Here is a 25,487-nt window from a genome sequence, read left to right on the forward strand (position 1 = left end):
CAAAATCATATTACCAATGTACCAAATTGACCATTTATCACTAGGTCATTCATGAACACATCATATGAACATTATTGCATCACATAGTTTATGCTCAAAAGACATTCATAATTATAACCAAAACCAAGCCATATCACATGGCTAGATATACACATTACCAAACATATTCACAAACTTCTAGCCTATACATGCCATACTTCAATATATACAATTTCAAAAGGTACCAAAAATAGAGTTCGATAGTGTGGTGATGATCCTCGATGATCCCTGAGATCCCAGTAGCTTCAATGTCTATAAAACAATGCAAACACACACAAAGTAAGCTTTCAAAAGCTTAGTAAGCCATATACAAATAAACTCATCACATAACACATTTCTAAACCATTTCATTTATGTAATTCATGGAAAAACATAACTACATATCCATAATTCTCATATAACTCAATTGTTCATAAGTCACTTACACATAACACATTTCATACTCATATAATTCATACATGTTTCATATATCCACACATAAACATATACTTACCTTTCATTCTTAATCATAATGTACATTTCAAATGTACCTGAATTTGGTTACACATTCTTATATTCATTCATTTCTCAGAATGCCTGTTGAACTGTTCAGAATCAATAAGGATACTCGAATAGCTTGGAAAGCTCGTACAATGCCAACGTCCCAGACGTAATTTTACATGTAATCAAATATCGATGCCATTGTCCCAGACAGGGTCTTACATGAAATCAAATACGATGTCGATGTCCTAGACATGGTCTTACACGTAAATCATAAGTCGATGCCAATGTCCCAGACGTGGTCTTACATGAAAAAAGATATCAGATCCTATGTCATGACATATGTATCCTACTATTCCTATGGTTTGTACGGGGCTTTTCGAACGTTGTTACATTATCAGAACTTTCTCAAATAACACATATTGAGCTCTTAAATAGCCATTTATCACAATTCAATGTCATATAAACATAAATAAATCAACTCAAACACGTTTATTTGTATATTGACTTACCTCGTACGGATTCGAACGAACGGAGTCAACTACTCGACGACTTTCGACTTCCCCCGATCTAATTTTGTTTTCTTTTGTTCTTGAGCTAAATAAATTCAAATTTAACTCTTTTATTTAACAAATCATTCAAATCAATCCATAAACACACGTTTAGGGCATTTTACAAATTAGCCCTCACGTTTTCACATTTTAACACTTTAGTCCCTAATTACAAAAATCACAACATATACAAAATTTCCATATACCCATGCTTAGCTGAATTTTCATATTGTTCATATAAGCCCACATATTTCATTTATTTCACATTTTAGTCCCTAAATTTCTCATTTTCACAATTTAGCCCAAATTACTCAAATTTATCAAAAATTCAAAGACAAAACATATTAACCCAACATCAAGCTTCCATATACTATCATAAAACTTCATAAAACTCATAGTTTCATCAATGAATCAACTTAAAATCATCAACAATTTTAGAAATTTAGACATGGGCTTGATAGAACACTAAGCAACAATCACAAAAACGTAGAAATTATCAAAAACCGAACAAAATACATACCAAAATCAAAATGAACAATAGCCGAACCCTAGCTTGTATTTTTCTTTATTTTTCTTTGTGTTTTTCGGCAAAATGATGAACAAATGGCTAATTTCATGCATTTTGTTTTATTAATCACATATTAATTCATCAATTACTATTTTACCCTTAATGAACATTCATTAAAAATCCACCAACTAGGGACATATTTGTCCATCCAATAAGCTAATGGTTTAATAACAATATAAGGACCCCACATTTAATAAAACATAGCAATTTGTCACTTTAACAAATAGAAGGCCACTTACATTTTACGCGATTAGGTCATTTTATCAAATTAAGCACACAAACGATCAAATTTTCATGCGTAATTTTCACACATACTAATTCACATATAATAAGCATGAAAAATAATATAAAAATGTTTTTTTGACTCAAATTTGTGGTCTCGAAACCACTATTCCGACTAGGGTCTAAACCGGGTTATTACAACTTGATAAACCGTAATTTATACATATTTTTATCCCATGCTCAGCACATTTATGGATGGTTTCTCCTTATATTTGGTGAATTCGTTGCTCCTAATCCTTTAATTTCATGTTTTATATTTAGGTGAGCATAGGAGAGTAAAAAGAATGAGAAATGGGCCGAAAACGAAGAAAATAGGCCCATATGGGAAATCAACACGGCCTGGACTTCCTCACACGGGCGTGTCACACGGCTGTGTCCCTTTGCCAGGATCGAAGCATGACTTACACGGGTAGACTACACGCCCGTGCCTATTCAACAGCCTTGACCACAGGCTGGAGTAATCGCACACAGAGTATCTCCCTTCAATTGGTCCATTTCAGAAGCCGATTGGTCCATTTTAGAAGCCGGATTCATCATCAAGACTGAAAATCTCCCTTCAATTTCCATTCAGGGGTTTTGGGTTTTCTTTATGTTTTGTATTCATTATTCTTCTGAGATGTTTTCTTCTATAATTATGAACTAAATCCCCTAAATACCTAAGAGGAATGAAACCTAAGGTGGATCTTGTTATTATTATCTGAATTGTATGATAAATATTGGACTTGTTCTTAATTATGTGTTCTTAATTCTTGTTTTAATATTCCAGGATATTGATTTGAGTTAATGCTCTTATTCAGAGGAGGAATAGACCCTGTCTAAGAGTAAATTTGTCATAATTAAGCGAAGTTGATTGCAAGCCTAGAGATAGGGTGATAAGATTTTGCTGGTTTAGGGTGAAACCTAATAAAGGGATCCATAGATTGAATTAATGCAACACTAGGTGTTAATTAGAAAGAGATTTCAATTAATAAACCTAGGGTTAGACATTATTAGTCTCGAGAGAGATAATAATATAACTTAGGGATTTCTATGGATCAATTCAAATGAATAAATCGTCTGATACAGAGTCAAATAACAAGTGAAGTCTAGCTAGATTTTTCCTTGGGTATTGTTTTAATCAATCGAATTTTCCTAAAAGCTTTTCCCCAATTTCTCTCTGTGCACTCTTAGTTTAGTTGATTAATTTAGATAAACAAATCCCTTAATGTTTAGGCTAGATAATAAAAAGAAAGTAATTACTAGTACTTTTGGTTCCTTTGGGTTCGAAAATCCGGTCTTGCTAAAGCTATACTACTGTTTATAAGTATACTTGCCTTCATCGTGATAATAGTTAGTTTCAAGAATGCTTAATTATAAAATTTTAAAACCTGTCGCGAATATCATGTATTAAGTTTTTTGGCGCCATTGTTAGGGAACTAAGATATTAGAAACACTCGATTTTTATTACTTTAGCCATTCTACTTTATTTGCAATTTAATTTTTTATTTTCTTTTCTAATTTTTATTTTATTCGTTCCTGGTAGGTTTTTATAGTGTATGACTAGAAGAAACCCATCGGAACCATTACTGTTTGATAGTGAGATCGATTGCACAGTTTGCAGAAACCGAAGAGAAATAAGGCGAAGTTTACGATACACAAAGGAAGAGCAAGAGGATGATACTTAAACCACAACCGAGGAGATGGCTGAAAACCAAGAAAATCTACTACCTCTTGCGATTGCTGTTAATCAGAATCCTGATCCGTGCACTATGTATGATTATGCTAAACCTTCTTTAACAGGAACTGAGTCGAGCATAGTTAGACCTGATGTAGCTGTAAATACTTTTGAACTGAAACCTAACACAATTCAAATGATACAACAATTTGTTCAGTTTGATGGTTTGCAGGACGAAGATCCCAATGCTCACTTGGCAAACTTTTTAGAACTATGTGATACATTTAAAATTAATGGCATTTCTGATGACGCCATTTGCCTTCGGTTATTCCCATTTTAGTTGAGGAATAAGGCTAAACAATGGTTGAACTCGTTACCACGAGGGTCAATCACTACATGGGAACAAATGACCGAAAAGCTTTTATTAAAATATTTTTCGCCTGCTAAAACAGCCAAATTACATAATGATATCTCTTCTTTTATGCAGATGGATTTAGAAACACTCTATGATTCATGGGAGAGATACAAGGACTTTTTGAGAAAGTGCCCTCACCATGGGTTACCATTTTGGCTACAGGTTCAAATGTTTCATAATGGCCTGAATCCTTCGACTCGACAGATGATTGACACAGCCGCTGGCGGAACCATCAATAATAAGACATCTGAAGATGCTTATGAATTTATAGAAGAGATGTCACTGAATAATTATCAGTGGCAAGTTATGAAGACAAAGCCAACGAAAATAGCTGGTATTTGTAACGTCGATTCGGTCACCATGCTCTCTAATCAGGTAGAACTTTTTAACAGAAAAATTAAAAATTTTCTTGGTTCTTCACAGGTTGACCCAGTAATACAGTGCGAAGCAAGTGGAGGTGGATCAAGCAATCCAGAATACCCACCCTTTGGCCACAATATGGAGAACGAGCAGTTAAATTACATGGGTAATAATCCTCGATTTCAAAATAATCCTTATAGTAATATTTACAATGTAGGATGGAGGAATCACCCAAAATTTTTCATGGGGAGGCCAAGGGAATCAGAGACCACTACCACCTTCAGGCTTCCAACAACAACCCTACCAACAAGAGAAAAAGCCAAACCTTGAGGAGATGCTAACAAAATTCATCTCAGTGTCAAAAACTCACTTTCAGAATACCAAGACAGCACTTAAAAATCAACAGGCGTCGATCCAAAGGCTCGAAACTCAGATAGGTCAGCTCGCTAAATTCATATCTGAACAACCACAAGGTAGCCTGCTGAGTAACATTGAATCTAACCCAATGGAGCAAATCAATGCAATTACCATTCAAGATGAGGAAGGGTTAGTTGCACCTGAACCAGAATCGAGGCAAGAAACTGTGGTAAATAAAGGTAAAGGTGAGGTGGACTACAATGACCAGAAACCGGTAAGTAAAGAGTACAAACCTCGTGTACCATACCCTAATGCGATAAGGAAAGACCGCTTAGATGAAAAATTTAGTAAATTCCTTAAACTTTTAAAGAAATTACATATTAACTTACAGTTTATTGAAGCTCTTTCGCAGATGCCAAAAGCAGTCAAATTCTTAAAAGAGCTTTTAACAAATAAAAGGAAGTTAGATGAAGCATCGCATGTGGAGCTGAACGCGGTTTGCTCAACCATACTACAGAATAAGCTAGCCAACAAATTAAAAGATCCAGGGAGTTTTACGATTCCTTGTTTAATTGGTAGCCTAGATGTTAATAATGCTTTGGCTGATTTAGGGGCTAGTATCAATGTCATGCCTTACAAAATGTTTAAAAAACTAGGTCTTGGGAAACCCAAACAAACTAGGATGAGTATTCAATTAGCCAATAAAACAATCAGATTTCCTAGGGGGATTATTGAAGATGTACTCGTTAAAATTGACAAATTTATATTCCCAGTTGATTTCGTTATTCTAGACATAGAAGAGGATAGTAACGTTCCTTTAATTTTAGGGAGGCCCTTTTTAGCAACCGCTAGAACAATAATTGATGTTGGCACAGGTGAACTCACACTTCATGTGAGAGACGAAACAATCACCCTTCAAGCTCGTAATTCGAGTAACACATCGAAAATTGAAGGTGGTTGTATAAATCATTCTAGTAAAACTGGCCATGTGGTGCAACCTACTTTGCAGGAAATAAGTTCGAAGAACCTACACGAACCATGTTCAAGCAACAACAAATGACCTATCTATGAAAAACGAAGGCTACAAATCGAGGAACTAGATGAATGGCAGACACAGAAATTGAGAACACCCGATAAACCTAAACTGAGCCAGGACGAGCTCAATACATCACTAAATGAACTTAAGGTTGGAGACAAAGTACTACTAGATGCAACAGATCCTCGCATTACCACTTCTAAACCTAATGAAGAAATTCTTTCCCATATGGTACAGTCGAGGTAATTCACCCCAAATTCAAAACTTTTAAGGTAAAAAATAGTCTTCTTAAACCTTATATTGATAAAGTTGATAGCAGGGATGATGAGTGTAAACTCCTCGAGGCACCATGATCACACATTAGAGAGGTAAGTCAAGCTTAGACTATAAATAAGCGCTTCTCGGGAGGCAACCCTAGCACTAACAGTAATGATTTATTTAAGTTCTAGCTTTTCATATCTAACCTACTAACTAAGTCTTGAAACACAGGGTTTTCCCATTCACATGGCGAGGTACACGGGCGTGCCTTAGGCCGTGCACACACCACAGGAGGAGACACGGCCGTACGATATGCCGTGTGAAAATAGGGCAAAAATTTTTCCCCAACACGGGATGCGATAAGTCACCACGACCGTGTGATAAGGCCGTGGGCAAAACTGCCAAACCAACACGGGCGTGCGACACGCCCTGTTTTGAAAACCGTGGGTGAACCTGTCAATTTAACACGGGCATGCGACACGCTCGTGCCATTCACTCGTGGTCGACACTGTCAAACTAACACGGGCATAGGCTATCATACACGGGCGTGGGAGAAGTGAATGAAGCAAGACACGGCCGTGTGCACCCATACGCCCAAGGAACACGGGCATGGGGCGAATGTCAGACGTGCCTAAATTTAAAAATCGCAAAACACACGGGTAAAAATTAGGGCACAAGGGCGTGTCCCATGGCCGTGTGCCCCAAAATCTATATAAACCCCTCACTATTCATCATCTCCCTCCCCAAAAATCCCTAACCCTAGCCACTGCAACTCCACACGCCCTACCTGCTACGCCCGTCCGCTGCTTACAACACTGTTTCCGATGACCCAAGCTTCTCCCTTTAGCGTTTTTTACTTTTTTTCACTCTACTTTCTTTAAATATTTTGCCTATTTCATGATTTCTCTGATCCATTCGACTATCTTATGTGAATATTCATAGTAGAATAATAATACTCATGCTTGTCATTAAAGAATATTGCCATTTTTCATACTACATTCATCCATTTTTCTCGTTTCCATGGATTTTATGCTTACCCACATGCACTCATGCATTAGATATTCCCGTAGCATTATTCTCATAGTCCTGTTTTAATAACTTAATATATTTGCTTTAGTTGTTTTAGTTCTGTTTACTTCATCTAGTACGTGAGTCTCATGAAATATTCCTATTTAGTTTTGTTTTTCCATGCTATTCTTGGGACATATTGGTTGAACTTCGACTTTTCAATGTAGATATACAATGTCATCCTCATGTGGTAAGAAGACTGCTGTCCCCGCCTCGAAGAAGAGGAAAGGAGCAGCGTCATCCTCGGGTCCTACCGCTAAGATCCGTCACCCTTTTCTCGAGTTCCCCTTGGGACCCCAGGAGGAGCTATTTCAGATATTACGGGTTCGACCCCTAGGTGTGGACTGCTGCATTGACTAGGCTGCACTTGAACAAATTCAGATGGCTGATGCAGTCCGAGCCCTCCTGACAACTGAACCGTGGAGGTATTTCTTTGAGATCATCGAGCTGACATACCTCGAGCTCACGATGAAACTATGCTCGACCTTCCATCTCCAAGTCGTCATGACAAACTTCGATGATTCTGGAACGGACCAGTTTCGCCTTGGTGGTCTAGTGCGCCAATTGAGCGTACCAGAGTTCGGGATTGCACTAGGGCTGTACATGGAGGAGTTCATGGACGACAATGAACTCGACACCCTCCACGCCACATCCACTACTCTCCCTCAAAGTGTTGGAGGGACCTCGTCCCTGCCTCGGCCTCCTATAATCCTAGCCGCTCTAAGGCATCTGCCCTCGCCCCATCCCCGCGATACCTACAAGCCATCTTGGCCCACACTCTAACGGGACAATGAGAGAGCACCCGCATCGTCAACACTCACGACGCCTATTTCCTATAGAGCATGGTAGATGGGCACGTCTTCGACCTCGCCTACTTCATCGCCCTTGCCATCCGCTATCAGACGGAGCGACATAGGAGAGGGGTCATCTCTATCGGGCCCTATGTGACTCGATTGGCTCGGTACTTTAGGCTTCTCAACACAGCAGCACAATCATCCTCCCTCACTCTCATCGGCCAGATGTCTCCATAGGGCATCTTGAGCATGCTAAACATGAGGATAATCAAGAAACGACGTGGCACCTACCCTCCTCAGTACCGCCTCGTCTAGTCCATCGAGGAGGAGGACCTAGAGGACATTACTGATGATATCCCTCCACGTCATGAGGACCCGCCGTCTCAGCCACCACCCATCCATCGTCCAGTTCATACGGTGACTTCATACTCTGATATCTCTGAGCGCCTTACATGAATGTTTTCAGCACTTTGATCACATTAATGCGACTCTACATCAGATTTGTCAGCACTTCCACATCTCATCGCTACCACCACCTCGCGAACCATCCAGCAATGACGATGTTTAAAAACTTTTTATTTATTATTTTTATTTTCGCTTTTATCTTTATTTATCTTATTTAAGTACTTTTTATTTCATTTTCCTTTATTATTATTTTAATTTTAGTTTTTATAATTTTTATTGAATAATTTATAGTTTCGGCTATTTCATTACGAGTAATAATGCTTCCTTATATTTCCTAAAAAGTTCCTAATTCTATCACAGTTATAAAAAGCTCCAAAGCTCATCATCTCATAGGAACTAAAAACTCCACTGGCAAAGGTTCTCCACGACTGCCATGTCCTGCTCGACCACGACCATAGCTACCACCAGATATAATATTCTTTTGGCACAGGACTTATGGACTAATGAACCTCTACCACCACCGGAGTATCCTCCTCCACTCTTATCATTGCCTTAGCCGATTATTCTCTATAACTCCAAATCAAGGAGTTCATTCATCATTCAGGAAGTTTCACTTCTCTCCCTATCTTATGATTATTTATCTATATTTTTCAATATATCTATCTTTGTACATTGAGGGCAATGTACATCTTAAGTGTGGGGGGGTCTTTCATATCATCATTATATATCCCTGAATTTTATCTTATTCTCACGTGAATCACTCATATCACTATTAGAATGAATTTTAATTAATTTATGATTTTTATTGACATGTCTTGAATTAAAACATAGGCATTTATGCATTAATTGTTTAAACTTTAAGACATTAGGGAATCAAGCATGATAAGTTGATTTTTGAAGAATTTAAAAACTTTTAGGTTGCTTCCACAAGTTTAGGTATTATCTTGAGTTGAAATTTACAAGTTTGAACATCAAAAAGTCATAATTTTTGTGAAATCTTGATCCTTTAGAGCATATTTTATTTCTTTCATGCTCACTTTGATTATGAGTGCGTCATTTTTGATTTGTTATTTTGGAACTTGCTTGATTATGCATGTCAAGACCACACTATTTGAGTTGATATGTCAAGATGATAAAGGCAATTAGGTTTAACCCACTCACTCCACAAAAACCTACCTTCATAATTAACCCTTAGTGAACCCCTTTGAGCCTAACAAGCCACTAATTGATTTACCCTTAATATTAACCAATAACCCATTATTGATGAAATCCTCTAATTTGACCCCTATTTTCGTCGAGATTTAATTTGAAATAATTGCTTAGCTATGTTTTATTCTGCGTTGTGATAATTAAGTTCTATGTTGTTTGACTTGTTCTTAAAAAAAATTACTTCAATACATATTAGTAGTAATTCGTCATTTTTGAGCTTGAGTATTAATTCCATATTCTGAGAAGAAGCTCACTTGTAGTCAATTGATGACTAGTTATTTTTCTAGCCAGGTAATTTTTCAATTCAATCTCGATTCTAACCTTTTCCTTTAGCTTGTGACCACACCCCCTAACCAAAGCCACGTTACAACCCTCTAAAGACCTTTTTGATTGATGTATCAGCTCAATATATAGTGGTGGAGATTTGACTTTCAAGCAAGCCTATGGTAATAACTTTTCATATTGACTAATGAGTGCTTTAATTGATGTTCTTAAACACCTATAGTGATTTGAGTAAATCTTTAGTGAGAATGTTAAACTCTGTGATATTTTGATCAAAGGTAATCACTTAGATAAGGGGAGACACCTATGTTTTCGTGATAATAATTAGTTTCAAGAACGCTTAATTATAAATTTTTAAGACCTGTCACTAATATCACGTATTACAACTCTCCCCCCTTAGGGATTTTCGTCATCGAAAATCTTACCGTTGAACAGATTCGTATATTACTGTCTCACAGCATCTTTGAGCTCCCACGTAGCCTCTTCAATATCGTGTGGATGCCACATTACTTTTACTAACGAAATTTTATTATTTTACAATTCTTTAACCTCTCGTGCCAAGATACGTATCGGTTCTTCATCGTAGGTCATATCGGACTGAATCTCAATCTCAGATGGAGAAATCACACATGAAGGATCGGATCTGTATTGTCGAAGCATCAATATGTGGAACACATTATGAATCTTTTCCAATTCTGATGGAAACAATAATCTATAAGCAACCGACCCAATACACTCGATAATATCATAAGGCCCGATGAACCTCGGACTCAATTTGCCTTTTTTTCCAAATCAGAGTATTTTCTTTCACGGAGATACTTTCAAAAATACTTTATCACCAATCTTGAATTTAATATCTTTTCGTTTAATCTGCGTAAGATTTCTGACAATCGGAAGCTGTTTTCAAACTATCTCGGATCACTTTTACATTCTGCTCAGTCTCTTTTATCAAATTGACCCCGTGTATCGTATTCTCACTAAGCTCTGACCAATACAATGGTGTATGGCATTTTCTACCATATAAGGCTTCGTACGGTGCCATTTTAATGCTCGATTGAAAAAAATATTATAAACTAATTCAATCGATGGAAAATACTATTCCCACGTACTTCAAACTCAAGAATGCAGCATCTTAACATATCATCGAGTATCTGAATAATCTACTCAGATTGTGGGTGAAAAGTAGTACTGAAATGCAATTTTGTACCTAATGCCTAATGTAGTTTCTTCCAAAACTGTAAAATGAATCTCAGGTATCTATCTGACACAATAGGTAATGGCACACCGTGCAATCTCACAATCTCAGAAATGTATAACTCTGCTAATTTATCAAGTGAATAATTAGATCGTACCGGAATAAAATGAGCTGATTTCGTTAATCGTTCAACCATAACCTAGATAACATCTTTCTTTCGCGGAGATAGGGCAAACCCGAAACAAAATTCATCGTCACTCTATCCCATTTCCATTCTAGAATCATAATCAGTTTTAATAAACCGGATGACACTTGATGTGCAGCTTTAACTTGCTGACAGAGCAAACATTTTGAAACAAAGTCAGAGATATCTCTTTTCATTCCGAACCACCAATAATGCTGTTTCAAATCATTATACATTTTTGAACTACTCGGATGTACAGATAATCTACTGTTATGAGCTTCGTTCAAAATCATCTGAATCAACTCAGGATTTCTCGGTACACAAATTCGATCTCAGAATCTCAAACAATCATCATTACTAACTTGAAATTCAGAATTATAATTCAATTCACACTGAGCTCGTTTTGCTATTATCTCGTTATCAATTTTCTGAGCATCAATAGTTTGTTGTAAAAACAACGGTCTCGCTTTCAATTCGGCTAAAATCGAACCATCATCAGACAGAACCAAATGAGTATTCATCGCACGTAATGCAAACAGTGACTTTCGACTCAATGTATCTGAAACTACATTTGCTTTTCCCGGATGGTAGTCAAGTACAAGCTCATAATATTTTAACAACTCTAACCATCTTCGCTGTTGTAGATTTAGATCTTTCTGAGTCATCAAATATTTTATGCTTTTGTGATCGGAATAAACGTGACATTTCTCACCAAACAGATAGTGGCGCCAAATCTTCAACGCAAACACAATAGCTGCCAATTCTAGATCATGTGTCAGATAGTTCTTTTCATGAGGCTTTAACTGTCTCGAGGTATAAGCTATGACTTTGCCTTCCTGCATCAAAACACAACCTAAACCATTCAAAGATGCATTGCTATAGATCACAAATTCTTTACCCGATTCTAGTTGTACTAACACCGGAGCTTCAGTCAATAGGGCTTTCAACTGATCAAAGCTTTTCTGACACTTTTCAGACCATTCAAATTTCACATCTTTTTGAAGTAGTTTTGTCAACGGAGTTGCAATCATAGAAAAGCCTTTTACGAATCTTCGGTAATAACCAGAAAGTCCCAGAAAACTACTGACTTCAGAAACATTTCTTGGAGGCTTCCAATCTAGAATAGTTGAAATCTTGCTCGGATCAACTCGGATACCTGATGCTGGTACTATATGACCGAGAAAACCAACTTCGCGTAACCAGAAGTGTAAGAGCCCAATTTAGACCCCATTTAGAATAGTGGTTTTGGGACCACCAATCAGAGTCAGAAAAATATTTTAATATTATTTATGGTGTCTACAGCATTTTAATTTATATGTGTGAAAATTTTGTGTGAAAATTTTATTGTTTGGGTGCTCGATTTAATTAAAAGGACATAATCGCGTAAAACGTAAAAGTGGCTAGCTAATTGTTAAAGTGCTGCATTCCTATTGTTTTTATAATGTGGAGTCCTTAAGATGAAATTTCACCCTTGGAACCATGCATAGACAGTATTAGACTTGATATATGTAGTTTTGTAACACCCCACACTCGAGCCCTACACTGGGATGGGATACGAGGCATTACCACACTTAGTCACATGCATACAATCATATCGATGTCAATAAGACTCGATCAAATTTAAAAAATTTTTAAACTTTGTTTACACTCCTTAATATGGTCCTACGAGGCCCCAAACATCCATTGGAAACCATTCGAGACCAACCCGGGTCCTTTAACTAACTTTAGAAAAATAACTATTGAAACAGGGCACGCCCGTGTGAAAGGGCAAGACGCCCGTGTGGTCATTATAACACGGCCATGTTGATGGCCCGTGTGACACACATGGCCTAAGCATCTAGGGACACGCCCGTGTCCCATGCCTATGTGAATTAAATTCTAAATTCGAACCTACAGGGGTTTTCACATGGCCTGACACACGCCCGTGTCTATGGCCCGTGTCCTAGCCCATGTCGAAAAACCTTGACATTCTTTTCTGATGTCAGCATCCAATTTAGGGCACACGGTCAAGGCACACGCCCGAGGCCAGAGGCACTGTCCTCCACACGGTTCAGACACACGGCCGTGTCTCTACTCGTGTGTTTACTACCATGCATACTAACTTGCAAATTTTACGTACAGGGGACACACGGCCAAGCAACACGCCTGTGGGGCTGATAGTGTGTTACATACGGCCTAGATACAAGCTCGTGTGTCTATCCGTGTAGACAAAATAAGGCTATTTAACAAGCCTTTTTGCCACCCTTACTTGCACTAACCTACATAAAATCTAACATGACAAATCCACACAACAATACAAGGTCTAATCAGCCACACAAGGCATTATCTCATTCATGCAATTTACTTATCCATGAAAATATCATCATTTGCATATATCAATAACGAACATTAGCCATTATCCAAGGCTTTATACAAAATGAAGGGATTCATCCCAAGTCAACATATTTGGCCAAATTAACATTGACACAAAACTCAAATGTCTAAGCCCTATACATGTCATACTCAAAATAATAAAACCAACTATACCAAGTGCTTTGGTTGATAGTGTGATCGATGCCTCCAACATCCGATGATCCTCGAGCTAATTAGGCGGTACTATAAAAAAATGGAAAGGAGAGGGAGTAAGCATAAAGCTTAGTAAGTTGCATGCAAATAAATATAACAACAACTTTAGCATTCATCACCATGCTCATAATACAAAAGTAGGCATAAGAACAGCTTACTCCTCACTATCCAATGTAATTCACATAGCATATATTGAGCTTACATCTCATACATTTCAAATAGGTACTTGTACCACTCACAACATGGTTATACTTTTCTCGTTTAACTTAAACTGTAACTCTCACCGTTGAACCATTTGGAATGCTATCGGATATTCACTAAGCCTCAAACATAGGGTATAATGCTGATGCCATGTCCCAAACATGGTCTTACACTGACTGTGACAGCCCAAAATAGACCCTAGCCGGAATGTGGTTTCGGGACCACAAAACCAAGGCATAACAATAATTTAAAATTTATTTCGATGCCTATAATATGTGAGTATTCATGTATGACATTTTTGATGATTGATTTAGTGTTATAAAGGTGAATTTCACTAGAAAGGACTTGTGTGAGAAAATTTAGAATTGAGATAGGCAAATGTGGAAGTGGCCTATTGATGCACACTAGGAAATGTTGTCCTTGCATGTCAAATTCCCCAAATTTGACTATAGTGGCCGGCCATGATGATGAATATGGGCAAAAGAAAACACGTCTTAAACATGTTTTGCTAGTGGTGCATGTTAGAAATAATAAAATAAGAGTATGGAAAAAAAAAAAAGAAAAAAAAGTGTTCATCTTTCACCATAGCTCTTGGCCGAATGTCCTAAGGAAAGAAAAGAAAAATTTTGCTCATCCATTTTCACTTCTTGGCCGAAAATACTAAGGAAAAAGGGGGAGGATTTTTGCTTCATGCTTGGTTTGGAAGAGATCTAGAAGGAGATTTGGCTAAGTTTGCATCAAGATTAAGCTCAAGAGCTTAGAGGGCCACAATTGGACAAGGGGAAGGAGAAAGTGATCGAATAGCCGAAAAAGCCGTTCGACAACATCCGAGGTAAGTCCTCAAGAAGTGACCCTACTTGAATTGTGTGAAATAAAGTATGGATGTGTATTGATTATTGATTGTGTATGCATGAGTATTTGAATTCTACCCGGGCTAAGTCCCGAAGGCGAATATGCTTGTGACTATAATTGCGTTTGAGCCTTAGTAACGAAAATGAATTATGTATGTCCAATGATAATTGATGTATGTGTTCATGGGAAATTGAATGATATCCGGGCTAAATCTCAAGACAATTATGCTGGAAATTATATCCGGTTAAGACCAAGGCAATTGCGCTAGTGGCTACATCCGGCTAAGACCAAGGCATTCGTGCGAGACACTCTATCCGGGCTAAGACCCGAAGGCATTTGTGCACGTGATTATATCCGGTTATATTCCGAAGAATCTTGGGCTGGAGGTGAGTGTTGGTTGCTGTAATGAATTCAATTAGTACACTCGAAAAGCCCAAAGGATAAGGTACGTTATATGTGCATTGGAAAGTCGACATGTTTGAGCAACATTCGCTCAATCGACTAATGAATTTCAGTTATTGAATTGATTGATATTTTGTGAAATCATATAATGATGAAGTGTGAAGTAAGAATGTGTATTAATAAAATGATGCATTTGGCTATGTGAATGTATTGCTGTAATTAGAGTTGATTATATTCCTTGAGACTTACTAAGCATAAAAATGCTTACCCCGTTGCTTTGGCTCTCGTTTTTTTTTTAGATTTCGCTCAAGCAATTGGATTTGGGATCGTTGAAGTCAAGTCATTCACACTATCAAGCCTCCATTTTGGTATAAATTTTGATTGAACTTGAGATGGCATGTATAGGACTACCTCTTGTTTGTTAAATATGTTGTAATGTAAGTATGTACGGCCATGCGAAAATGGCTCGAAAAGGAAGCATGAACTTAGACTAATTGTGGGTTGTATGTATATATTTGGTGTCATGATGTGGCTATGGCTTGAAATGGGAATGTTGGTCATATGATCAGCCATTGGCATGGTTAAAATGATCATATATGAACCTATGTATGGCAAGACTAGTTGATTCATGGAGACTACCAAATAGGTAAGTCCTACCTTAAAACAGATGCTGCCAGCTGCAGTGGCATGAATGTGAAAAATCACCAAAATTCATAGGAATGGAATTAAATAGTTAATAAGCTATGTAAATGAACCTTGATGAGTCTATTTTCATATGGAAGAAACGAAATGGTCATAGGAGTTACAGGTTAAGAGATATTAAAGCTATTGTGAGACAGGGCCAGAATGGTTTCTGGGTTCCCTGTCGCAACTTTAAAATTCACTATAAATTATCCAAAAGAATTAGGAGACATACCTTATATGTACAGATTCCATTTTGAGTCTAGTTTTATTAGAAACAAACGACACCAGCATTAAAGCCCTTTACAGAGAGATATTCAAGTTATACCGCGCGAAGGTCAGAGCAGTCGATCCCTGTAACATGGGTAACTTTAACTAATAAACTGTACCAATTGGCCCGACCAAAATCCTAGAAATAAATCCATGGATGGATATATGAGTCTAAATTCAGGAAAATTTACGAAACCAGTTTCCGAGTTTTGAAACTCGAGATATGATTTTTAAGGCGACAGTGACGCAGTTTTCCAGCCTGACTGGAAATGTCAAATTGGTGGGCAAAACATGTGAACTTGGCTTGTTAACCCCTCGGGTCCGACACCGGCGATGGTCTCGGGTTTGGGGTGTTACAATTTTATTGGTATCAGAGCCACGGTTTAGTCGATTCTAGGACTACCGTGATGTGTTTGGGGTCTAGCTATACATGCCATTAAATGATGAATCGATAGTGTGATGATTTCTGACAATTTGACTTTATGTTTGTTTATAGCAATGGATCCCGATCCCAACCGAGCGATAGCTGATGATGTGGAGAGTGTGGCGCCTGCTCCCGCGCAAGGGACAGCGCCGGCGGACTCTCAACCTATGGCCAGCAATCCTAATGACGAGGCTAGGCAAGCCTTTTATAGTGTGATGAACGAATGGTTTAATCAATACATTCGAACCAACACGGCTGTTCCACAACCTCCATTCCCGACAAATGCAACCCCCGCACCTACAATACCTCCGGTGACTGACCAAATAAGGTCAAGTAAGCCCCCAGTCGATAGGATTCGAAAACATGGGGCCACTGAATTTAAGGCTACGGATGATGATGATGCCGAGCGAGCTGAATTATGGTTAGATAACACTATCCGGGTGCTTGATGAGCTATCCTGTACACCCGATGAGTGCTTAAAGTGTACCATCTCCTTGCTACGCGAGTCCGCCTACTATTGGTGGAGTACTCGACTTCGTGGTGCCTAGAGAGCAAGTGACTTGGGAATTCTTTCAAACCGAGTTCAAAAAAGTATATCATCGAGATTCATCGACCAAAAGCGGAGGGAATTTCTTGATCTTAAGCAAGGTTCTATGTCCGTTATCGACTACGAACGAAAGTTTGTGAGGCTTAGCCGACGCTGCGAGAATGCATTTCGTCCGAAGCTATTATGTGTAAACGCCGAGGATGGGCTGAATGATGATATAAGGATGTTTGTTGGCATTCTCGAGATACGAGAGTTCGTAGTACTTGTTGAGCGAGCTTGTAAAGTCAAGAGCTTAGAAAGGAAAAACAAAAAGTGATGTGGGGATTGGAGAATTCGAAGAGGTCCTCGGAAAGTCTCTTCAACAAGCATCAAGAGATTTCGAGATGATGCGAGCCGGTCTAGAGGCGTTTCGGGCTTTTCTAGACGAGGACGCGATCGACCCCTGTGACCACACGAGTCACTTCGATCGATGGTGGAAATGATCGCCGAGAGAGGGCGGAGTGTCCACATTGTGGCAAATGGCATTCGGGAGCTGTTGGTTTCGTGATCGCTCCGCTATAAGTGTGGATCGGCCGACCACTTTATGAAGGATTGCCCGAGGATGCATGAACAGAATGTAAGTCGAGTGCAAACCCGGTGCTACCATCGCTCGAGGTAGGCCACCTAGAAATATGGGCAATGTCGTTGGCGGTCGAGAGGATCTAGAGATGCTACCATCGATCCGAGGCTCGTGCTCTGCTAGGACTTATGCCATACGCGCACGCCGAGGATCTTGCCTCTCTAGATGTTATTACCGGTACTTTCACTCTTTTCAATACAAATGTGATTGCTTTGATTGACCCTGGTTCTACTCATTCATATATATGTGAAACCTTAGCATCCAAAGAAGACTTTGCCTATTGAGTCTCATCGAGTTTGTAATTCGGTGTCAAACCCTTGGGTCATTACGTGCTTGTTAACAAAGTGTGCAAGAAAAGTCCCTAATGTTTCGAGGTTCTTGTTTTCCGCGGACTTAATGCTTTTGCCGTTCGATGAGTTCGATGTTATTCTTGGTTTGGATTGGTTGATCATGCACGATCTTTGTTGTAAATTGCTAGAGCAAGACTATCGATTTGAGGTGCGCGAATAATGAAATAGTTCGGGTTGAGTCCACGGACTTAAAGGGTTGCCACCGTAATATCGCGATGTTGGCCCGTAAATATGTAAGAAAAGGGTGCGAAGCGTACCTTGCGACGTGCTTTCGATGACAAGGAATCGAGAAGAAACCCGAATCTGTGCCCGTGGTTTGTGAATACCGGATGTTTTCCCGAGGAATTGCCGGGTTTACCACTGTTCGGAAATAGAATTTGGCATCGAATTGGTACCGGTACCACTCCAATTTCGATAGCTCCGTATCGTATGGCACCAACGGAATTAAAGGAGTTGAAAGCTCGATTGCAAGAATTGGTGGATAGAGGTTTTGCTTGCCCGAGTTTTTCGCCTTTGGGTGCGCCGGTGTTGTTCGTGAAGAAGAAGGATGGAACCATGCGATGTGATCGACTATCGTCGACTTAACAAAGCGACGATAAAGAACAAATATCCGTTGCCACGTATTGATGACTTGTTCGATCAACTGAAGGGAGCCTCGGTGTTCTCGAAAATAGATTTGAGATCGGGCTACTATCAATTGCGAATCCGAGATTCGGGACGTGCCCAAGGCGCCTTGAGCGAGATATGGTCACTATGAGTTCTGGTGATGCCGTTTGGGCTCACTAATGCCCTGCGGTATTTATGGATTTAATGAATCGAATCTTTAGACCATATTTGGATCGATTCAGTAGTCGTGTTCATTGATGACATCTTGGTCTATTCAAGAAATGAGACCGAACATCTTTGAACACTGCGGTTAGTCTTGCAAATTTTACGGGACAAGCAATTATATGCTAAGTTCAAGTGTGAGTTCGGTTAAGAGAGGTTAGCTTCTTGGGTCATGTGGTATCAGATCGGTATTCGAGTCGACCGAATAAAATTTCAGCCATACTAAATTGGAAGCCTCAGAAATATTCTTGAGGTTCAAGCTTTTTGGGGCTTGCGGTTATTACCGACGATTTGTAAAGGCTTCTCAACGATAGCCACGCCGATGACGGTTACTCCAAAAGGACGTTAAGTTCGAATGGACGGAGAAATGCCAAAAAGTTTCGATCAATGAAAACTTATTTGATGAAGCCCCAATTCTAGTGCAACCCGAGTCCGGCAAGGAGTTTGTTATCTATAGCGACGCCTCTCTACTTGGGTTAGGTTGCGATTAATGCAAGAAGGTCGAGTTGTGGCCTATGCGTCGAGGCAATTAAAGCCACATGAGAAAAATTATCCGACTCATGATCTCGAATTGGCCGCCATCGTATTCGCTTTAAAGATTTGGCGACATTACTTATTTGGTGAAAGGTGCCATGTATACTCGGATCACAAAAGTCTCAAGTATTTAATGACCCAAAGAGACTTAAATCTGCGACAAAGACGTTGGCTCGAGTGTTAAAGGATTATGAGTGATCATTGACTATCACCCGGAAAGGCGAATGTGGTTGCGGATACCTTGAGTCGTAAATCGTTATTCACTTTACGAGCGATGAATGTGCACTTGTCTATCCGATCCGACAGTGTGTTAGTGGCTGAATTGAAAGCCAAACCATTATTGACACACCAAATTCGAGAAGCTCAGAAAGTCGATGACGAGTTGGTTGCAAAAGCGGGCTGCGTGTGTTCGAACAAGGACACGGAGTTTCAAATCGACGATGACGATTGTTTGAGGTTCAAAAGTCGTCTGTGTGTCCCAAAGAATTGAACTCATTTCGATAATTCAATGAAGCCCATTGTAGCCGAATGGCAATCCACCGGGAGTACGAAGATGTACAATGATTTGAAACGTCGATTTTGGTGGCATGGTATGAAGCGAGACATCTCCGACTTTGTTTGAGATGTTTAATATGTCAACAAGTGAAAGCGGAACATCGGTGCCTTCGAGGATTACTTCACCAATCACGATACCCGAGTGGAAATGGGATCGAGTCACAATGGACTTTGTATCCGGACCGCCATTGTCGCAAGTAAGAAGGATGCGGTTTGGGTCGTGGTAGATCGATTGACTAAGTCGGCCCACTTTGTCCCCGACGTCTGGATTTTTCAATGGACAAATTAGCGGAATTGTACGTTTCTCGGTTGTGAGATTACACGGGTGCCTATTTCTATCGTGTCGATAGAGATCCGAGATTTACCTCGCGATTTTGGAAAAAGTTGCAAGAAGCTTTGGGTACCAAGTTGCATTTCAGCACCGCCTTTCACCCCCAAACCGATGGTCAATCCGGCGGATAATTCAGATACTTGAGGATATGTTAAGATGTTGCGTCCTCGAGTTTAGTGGTTCATGGGAACGGTATTTGCCGTTGATTGAATTCGCTTACAACAATGACTTTCAATCAAGTATTAAGATGGCACCCTACGAGGCCTTGTACGATTCGTAAATGCCCGACGCCATTGTTTTGGACCGAGCTCGGTGAAAGCAAGATTTTCGGGGTGGATTTGATTAGGGATGCTGAACAGAAAGTGAAAGTAATCCGTGAAAGTCTGAAGATAGCCTCCGATCGTCAGAAGTCGTACGCGGATCTGAGGCGTAAGGATATCGAGTATCAGGTGGGTGATAAAGTGTTTCTCAAGGTATCGCCTTGGAAAAAGATACTCAGGTTCGACCGTAAGGGCAAGTTGAGCCCGAGGTTCATTGGACCATATGAGATATCAGAGCGAGTCGGTCCAGTGGCATATCGCTTGATTTTGCCCCCTGAACTCAAAAAGGTTCACGATGTCTTTCACGTTTCGATGCTTCGACGCTATAGATCCGATCCATCGTACATGATTAGTCCATCAGAAATTGAAATTCAAGCTAATATGAGTTATGAGGAAGAACCGATTCGTATCCTATCACGAGAAGTGAAAGAGTTGCGAAACAAGCGGGTTCCGCTAGTGAAAGTGTTATGGCTCAAGCACGGGATAGAAGAAGCTACTTGGGAGACCGAGAACTCTATGAAAGAACGATATCCAAACCTATTTACGGTAAGATTTTGGGGACGAAAATTCCTTAAGAGGGGGAGTTGTGACAGCCCAAAATAGACCCTAGCCGGAATGTGGTTTGGGACCACAAAACCGAGGCATAACAATAATTTAAAATTTATTTCGATGCCTATAATATGTGAGTATTCATGTATGACATTTTGATGATTGATTTAGTGTTATAAAGGTGAATTTCACTAGAAAGGACTTGTGTGAGAAAATTTAGAATTGAGATAGGCAAATGTGGAAGTGGCCTATTGATGCACACTAGAAATGTTGTCCTTGCATGTCAAATTCCCCAAATTTGACTATAGTGGCCGCCATGGTGATGAATATGGGTAAAAGAAAACATGTCTTAAACATGTTTTGCTAGTGGTGCATGTTAGAAATAATAAAATAAGAGTATGGAAAAAAAAGGAAAAAAAGTGTTCATCTTTCACCATAGCTCTTGGCGAATGTCCTAAGGAAAGAAAAGAAAATTTTGCTCATCCATTTTCACTTCTTGGCGAAAATACTAAGGAAAAAGGGGAGGATTTTGCTTCATGCTTGGTTTGGAAGAGATCTAGAAGGAGATTTGGCTAAGTTTGCATCAAGATTAAGCTCAAGAGCTTAGAGGGCCACAATTGGACAAGGGAAGGAGAAAGTGATCGAATAGCCGAAAAAGCCGTTCGACAACATCCGAGGTAAGTCCTCAAGAAGTGACCCTACTTGAATTGTGTGAAATAAAGTATGGATGTGTATTGATTATTGATTGTGTATGCATGAGTATTTGAATTCTACGGGCTAAGTCCCAAGGCGAATATGCTTGTGACTATAATTGCGTTTGAGCCTTAGTAACGAAAATGAATTATGTATGTCCAATGATAATTGATGTATGTGTTCATGGAAATTGAATGATATCCGGCTAAATCTCAAGACAATTATGTGGAAATTATATCCGGTTAAGACCAAGGCAATTGCGCTAGTGGCTACATCCGGCTAAGACCAAGGCTTTCGTGCGAGACACTCTATCCGGGCTAATACCCGAAGGCATTTGTGCACGTGATTATATCCGGTTATATTCCGAAGAATCTTGGGCTGGAGGTGAGTGTTGGTTGCTGTAATGAATTCAATTAGTACACTCGAAAAGCCCAAAGGATAAGGTACGTTATATGTGCATTGGAAAGTCGACATGTTTGAGCAACATTCGCTCAATCGACTAATGAATTTCAGTTATTGAATTGATTGATATTTTGTGAAATCATATAATGATGAAGTGTGAAGTAAGAATGTGTATTAATAAAATGATGCATTTGGCTATGTGAATGTATTGCTGTAATTAGAGTTGATTATATTCCTTGAGACTTACTAAGCATAAAAATGCTTACCCGTTGCTTTGGCTCTCTCTTTTTTTTTAGATTTCGTCAAGCAATTGGATTTGGGATCGTTGAAGTCAAGTCATTCACACTATCAAGCCTCCATTTTGGTATAAATTTTGATTGAACTTGAGATGGCATGTATAGGACTACCTCTTGTTTGTTAAATATGTTGTAATGTAAGTATGTACGGCCATGCGAAAATGGCTCGAAAAGGGAAGCATGAACTTAGACTAATTGTGGGTTGTATGTATATATTTGGTGTCATGATGTGGCTATGGCTTGGAAATGGGAATGTTGGTCATATGATCAGCCATTGGCATGGTTAAAATGATCATATATGAACCTATGTATGGCAAGACTAGTTGATTCATGGAGACTACCAAATAGGTAAGTCCTACCTTAAAAACAGATGCTGCCAGCTGCAGTGGCATGAATGTGAAAAATCACCAAAATTCATAGGAATGGAATTAAATAGTGAATAAGCTATGTAAATGAACCTTGATGAGTCTATTTTCATATGGAAGAAACGAAATGGTCATAGGAGTTACAGGTTAAGAGATATTAAAGCTATTGTGAGACAGGGCCAGAATGGTTTCTGGGTTCCCTGTCGCAACTTTAAAATTCACTATAAATTATCAAAAAGAATTAGGAGACATACCTTATATGTACAGATTCCATTTTGAGTCTAGTTTCATTAGAAACAAACGACACCAGCATTAAAGCCCTGTACAGAGAGATATTCAAGTTATACCGCGCGAAGGTCAGAGCAGTCGATCCCTGTAACATGGGTAACTTTAACTAATAAACTGTACCAATTGGCCCGACCAAAAATCCTAGAAATAAATCCATGGATGGATATATGAGTCTAAATTCAGGGAAAATTTACGAAACCAGTTTCCGAGTTTTGAAACTCGAGATATGATTTTTAAGGCGACAGTGACGCAGTTTTCCAGCCTGACTGGAAATGTCAAATTGGTGGGCAAAACATGTGAACTTGGCTTGTTAACCCCTCGGGTCCGACACCGGCGATGGTCTCGGGTTTGGGGTGTTACACTGACTTTCAAAATTGAGGCCGACACCATGTCCCAGGCATGGTCTTACACTAGCTCCCACATATCCATGCCAATTCCATGTCCCAGACATGGTCTTACACTGACACATCTCGTAGCCGATGCATGTCCCAGACATGTCTTACACTGGCTTACATCTCGAGGCTGATGCATGTCCCAAACATGTCTTACATTAGCTCTTATCTCAATATTGATGCCATGTCCCAGACATGGTCTTACACTGGCTCTTATAATGTGGCCAATGCATGTCCCAGACATATCTTACACTGGCACACAAATAACCCGAATGTCATGGCATGAATATCCGATTTATTTCCTAAGGTTCGAACGAGAGTTCTACTATCTCAATATCTGTCACATATAATCATTTCCATAAACAAGAAATTTATGCTATATCAATTCAAACACATATAATAACAATGTAGTTATATTATTTACATACAACTTACCTCGGATTACAAAATGTAGACGATTAGTTTGGCTTAGTCCACTTGTTTTGCTTTTCCCCGGTCTAGGCTCGAATTTTGTAATTCTTGGTCTAAAATGATAGAAATTCATTCATTTCTTCAGCATATTAATCTAGACACTCAAAAATTTATAATTAGGAAAAATGACCATTTTGCTCCTAGACTTTCACAAAATGACCAGTTTACCCCAGGTCCGAAAATTAATTTTTGTCACATCTTCTCACTAACCAAGCCTAGACGAATACTTTTTATACTAGAAGCAACCCACAATTCTCATTATTTCACACATTTATCACCTAATTTACAACTTACTTAAAATGGTCCGTAGTCAGGGTTTCCATGAAAACTACTTCACAAAAATTGTTTATTTCACAACCATAATTCTTTTCTTCCATAAAATTTCAATTAAAAAAACATGAACACTCTCATGGTAAAACCCTAAACTTTCAACCATTTTGCAAAATAGTCTCCTTATTTGAAAGCTCATGCTACAAGGGTTCTAAAAGTACAAAAATCATTATGAAAAACCATCAAGATCACTTACTTGTAGAGAGACTAAGTGGCTGAAATTTCAAGCTTCAAAAACCCCTCTAATGGCTGCTATTTTCGGTGGAAAAATGGAGAAGAAAGATGACCCCTTTAATTTTATTTTAATATTCAAGTTGCTAATGTCATCAATTACCAACCCTAGTCACCTTTTGACTTTTTGACTCCTCATGTCTCTATGGCCGGCTAGCTTGTCTTTTAAGGGTCTAATTGCCATTTAAAGACCCCCAATTTAGGTTCTCTAGCTATTTGACACCCTTAGCTATCAAAATAGGACTTTTACACTTTATGCGATTTAGTCCTTTTTCACAATTAAGCATGAAATCGCTAAAATTAATTCAACAAAATTTTCATACTCTCATATAATCATGCCACAACATATAAAATAATATTAAAAATAATTTTTCCGTCCTCAAATTAGTGGTCAAGAAACCACTATTTTGACTGGACCCAAAATCGGGCTGTTACAATTCTCTCCCTTAAGGATTTTCGTCCTTGAAAATCTTACCGGTGAATAGATTCGGGTATTGGTCTCTCATGGTCTCCTCGGGTTCCCATGTGGCTTCTTCGACTCCATGTCTATGCCATAATATTTTAACAAGTTCAATACTCTTATTTCTCAATTGTTTTATTTCCCGAGCCAAAATCTTAACCAGCTCTTCGCCATAAGTCATATCCGAGCTAATCTCAACCCCTTTCGGTGAGATCACATGCGAGGGGTCCGAACAGTAGCGATGTAACATAGACACATGGAATACATTGTGTTCTTTTCTAACTCTAATGGCAACGCTAATCGGTATGCTACCAATCCAGTCACGTTATAAGGTCTAATAAATCGTGGACTTAATTTGCCTTTCCTTCCGAATCAGAGAACCTTCTTCCATGGG

The 25,487-nt window shown here is 39.0% G+C and overlaps 1 non-coding gene across 1 annotated transcript; it reads right to left on the reverse strand.

The window, feature by feature from the left end:
- Positions 1–4,029: 4,029 nt before the first annotated feature.
- On the reverse strand, positions 4,030–4,135 carry LOC128281863 (small nucleolar RNA R71). The gene has a single exon (XR_008272141.1). It is a non-coding gene; the product is annotated as a small nucleolar RNA R71 (small nucleolar RNA).
- Positions 4,136–25,487: the final 21,352 nt, after the last annotated feature.

This window comes from Gossypium arboreum, chromosome 1 (assembly GCF_025698485.1).
Source record: "Gossypium arboreum isolate Shixiya-1 chromosome 1, ASM2569848v2, whole genome shotgun sequence".
In the NCBI taxonomy this organism is placed as follows: domain Eukaryota; kingdom Viridiplantae; phylum Streptophyta; class Magnoliopsida; order Malvales; family Malvaceae; genus Gossypium; species Gossypium arboreum.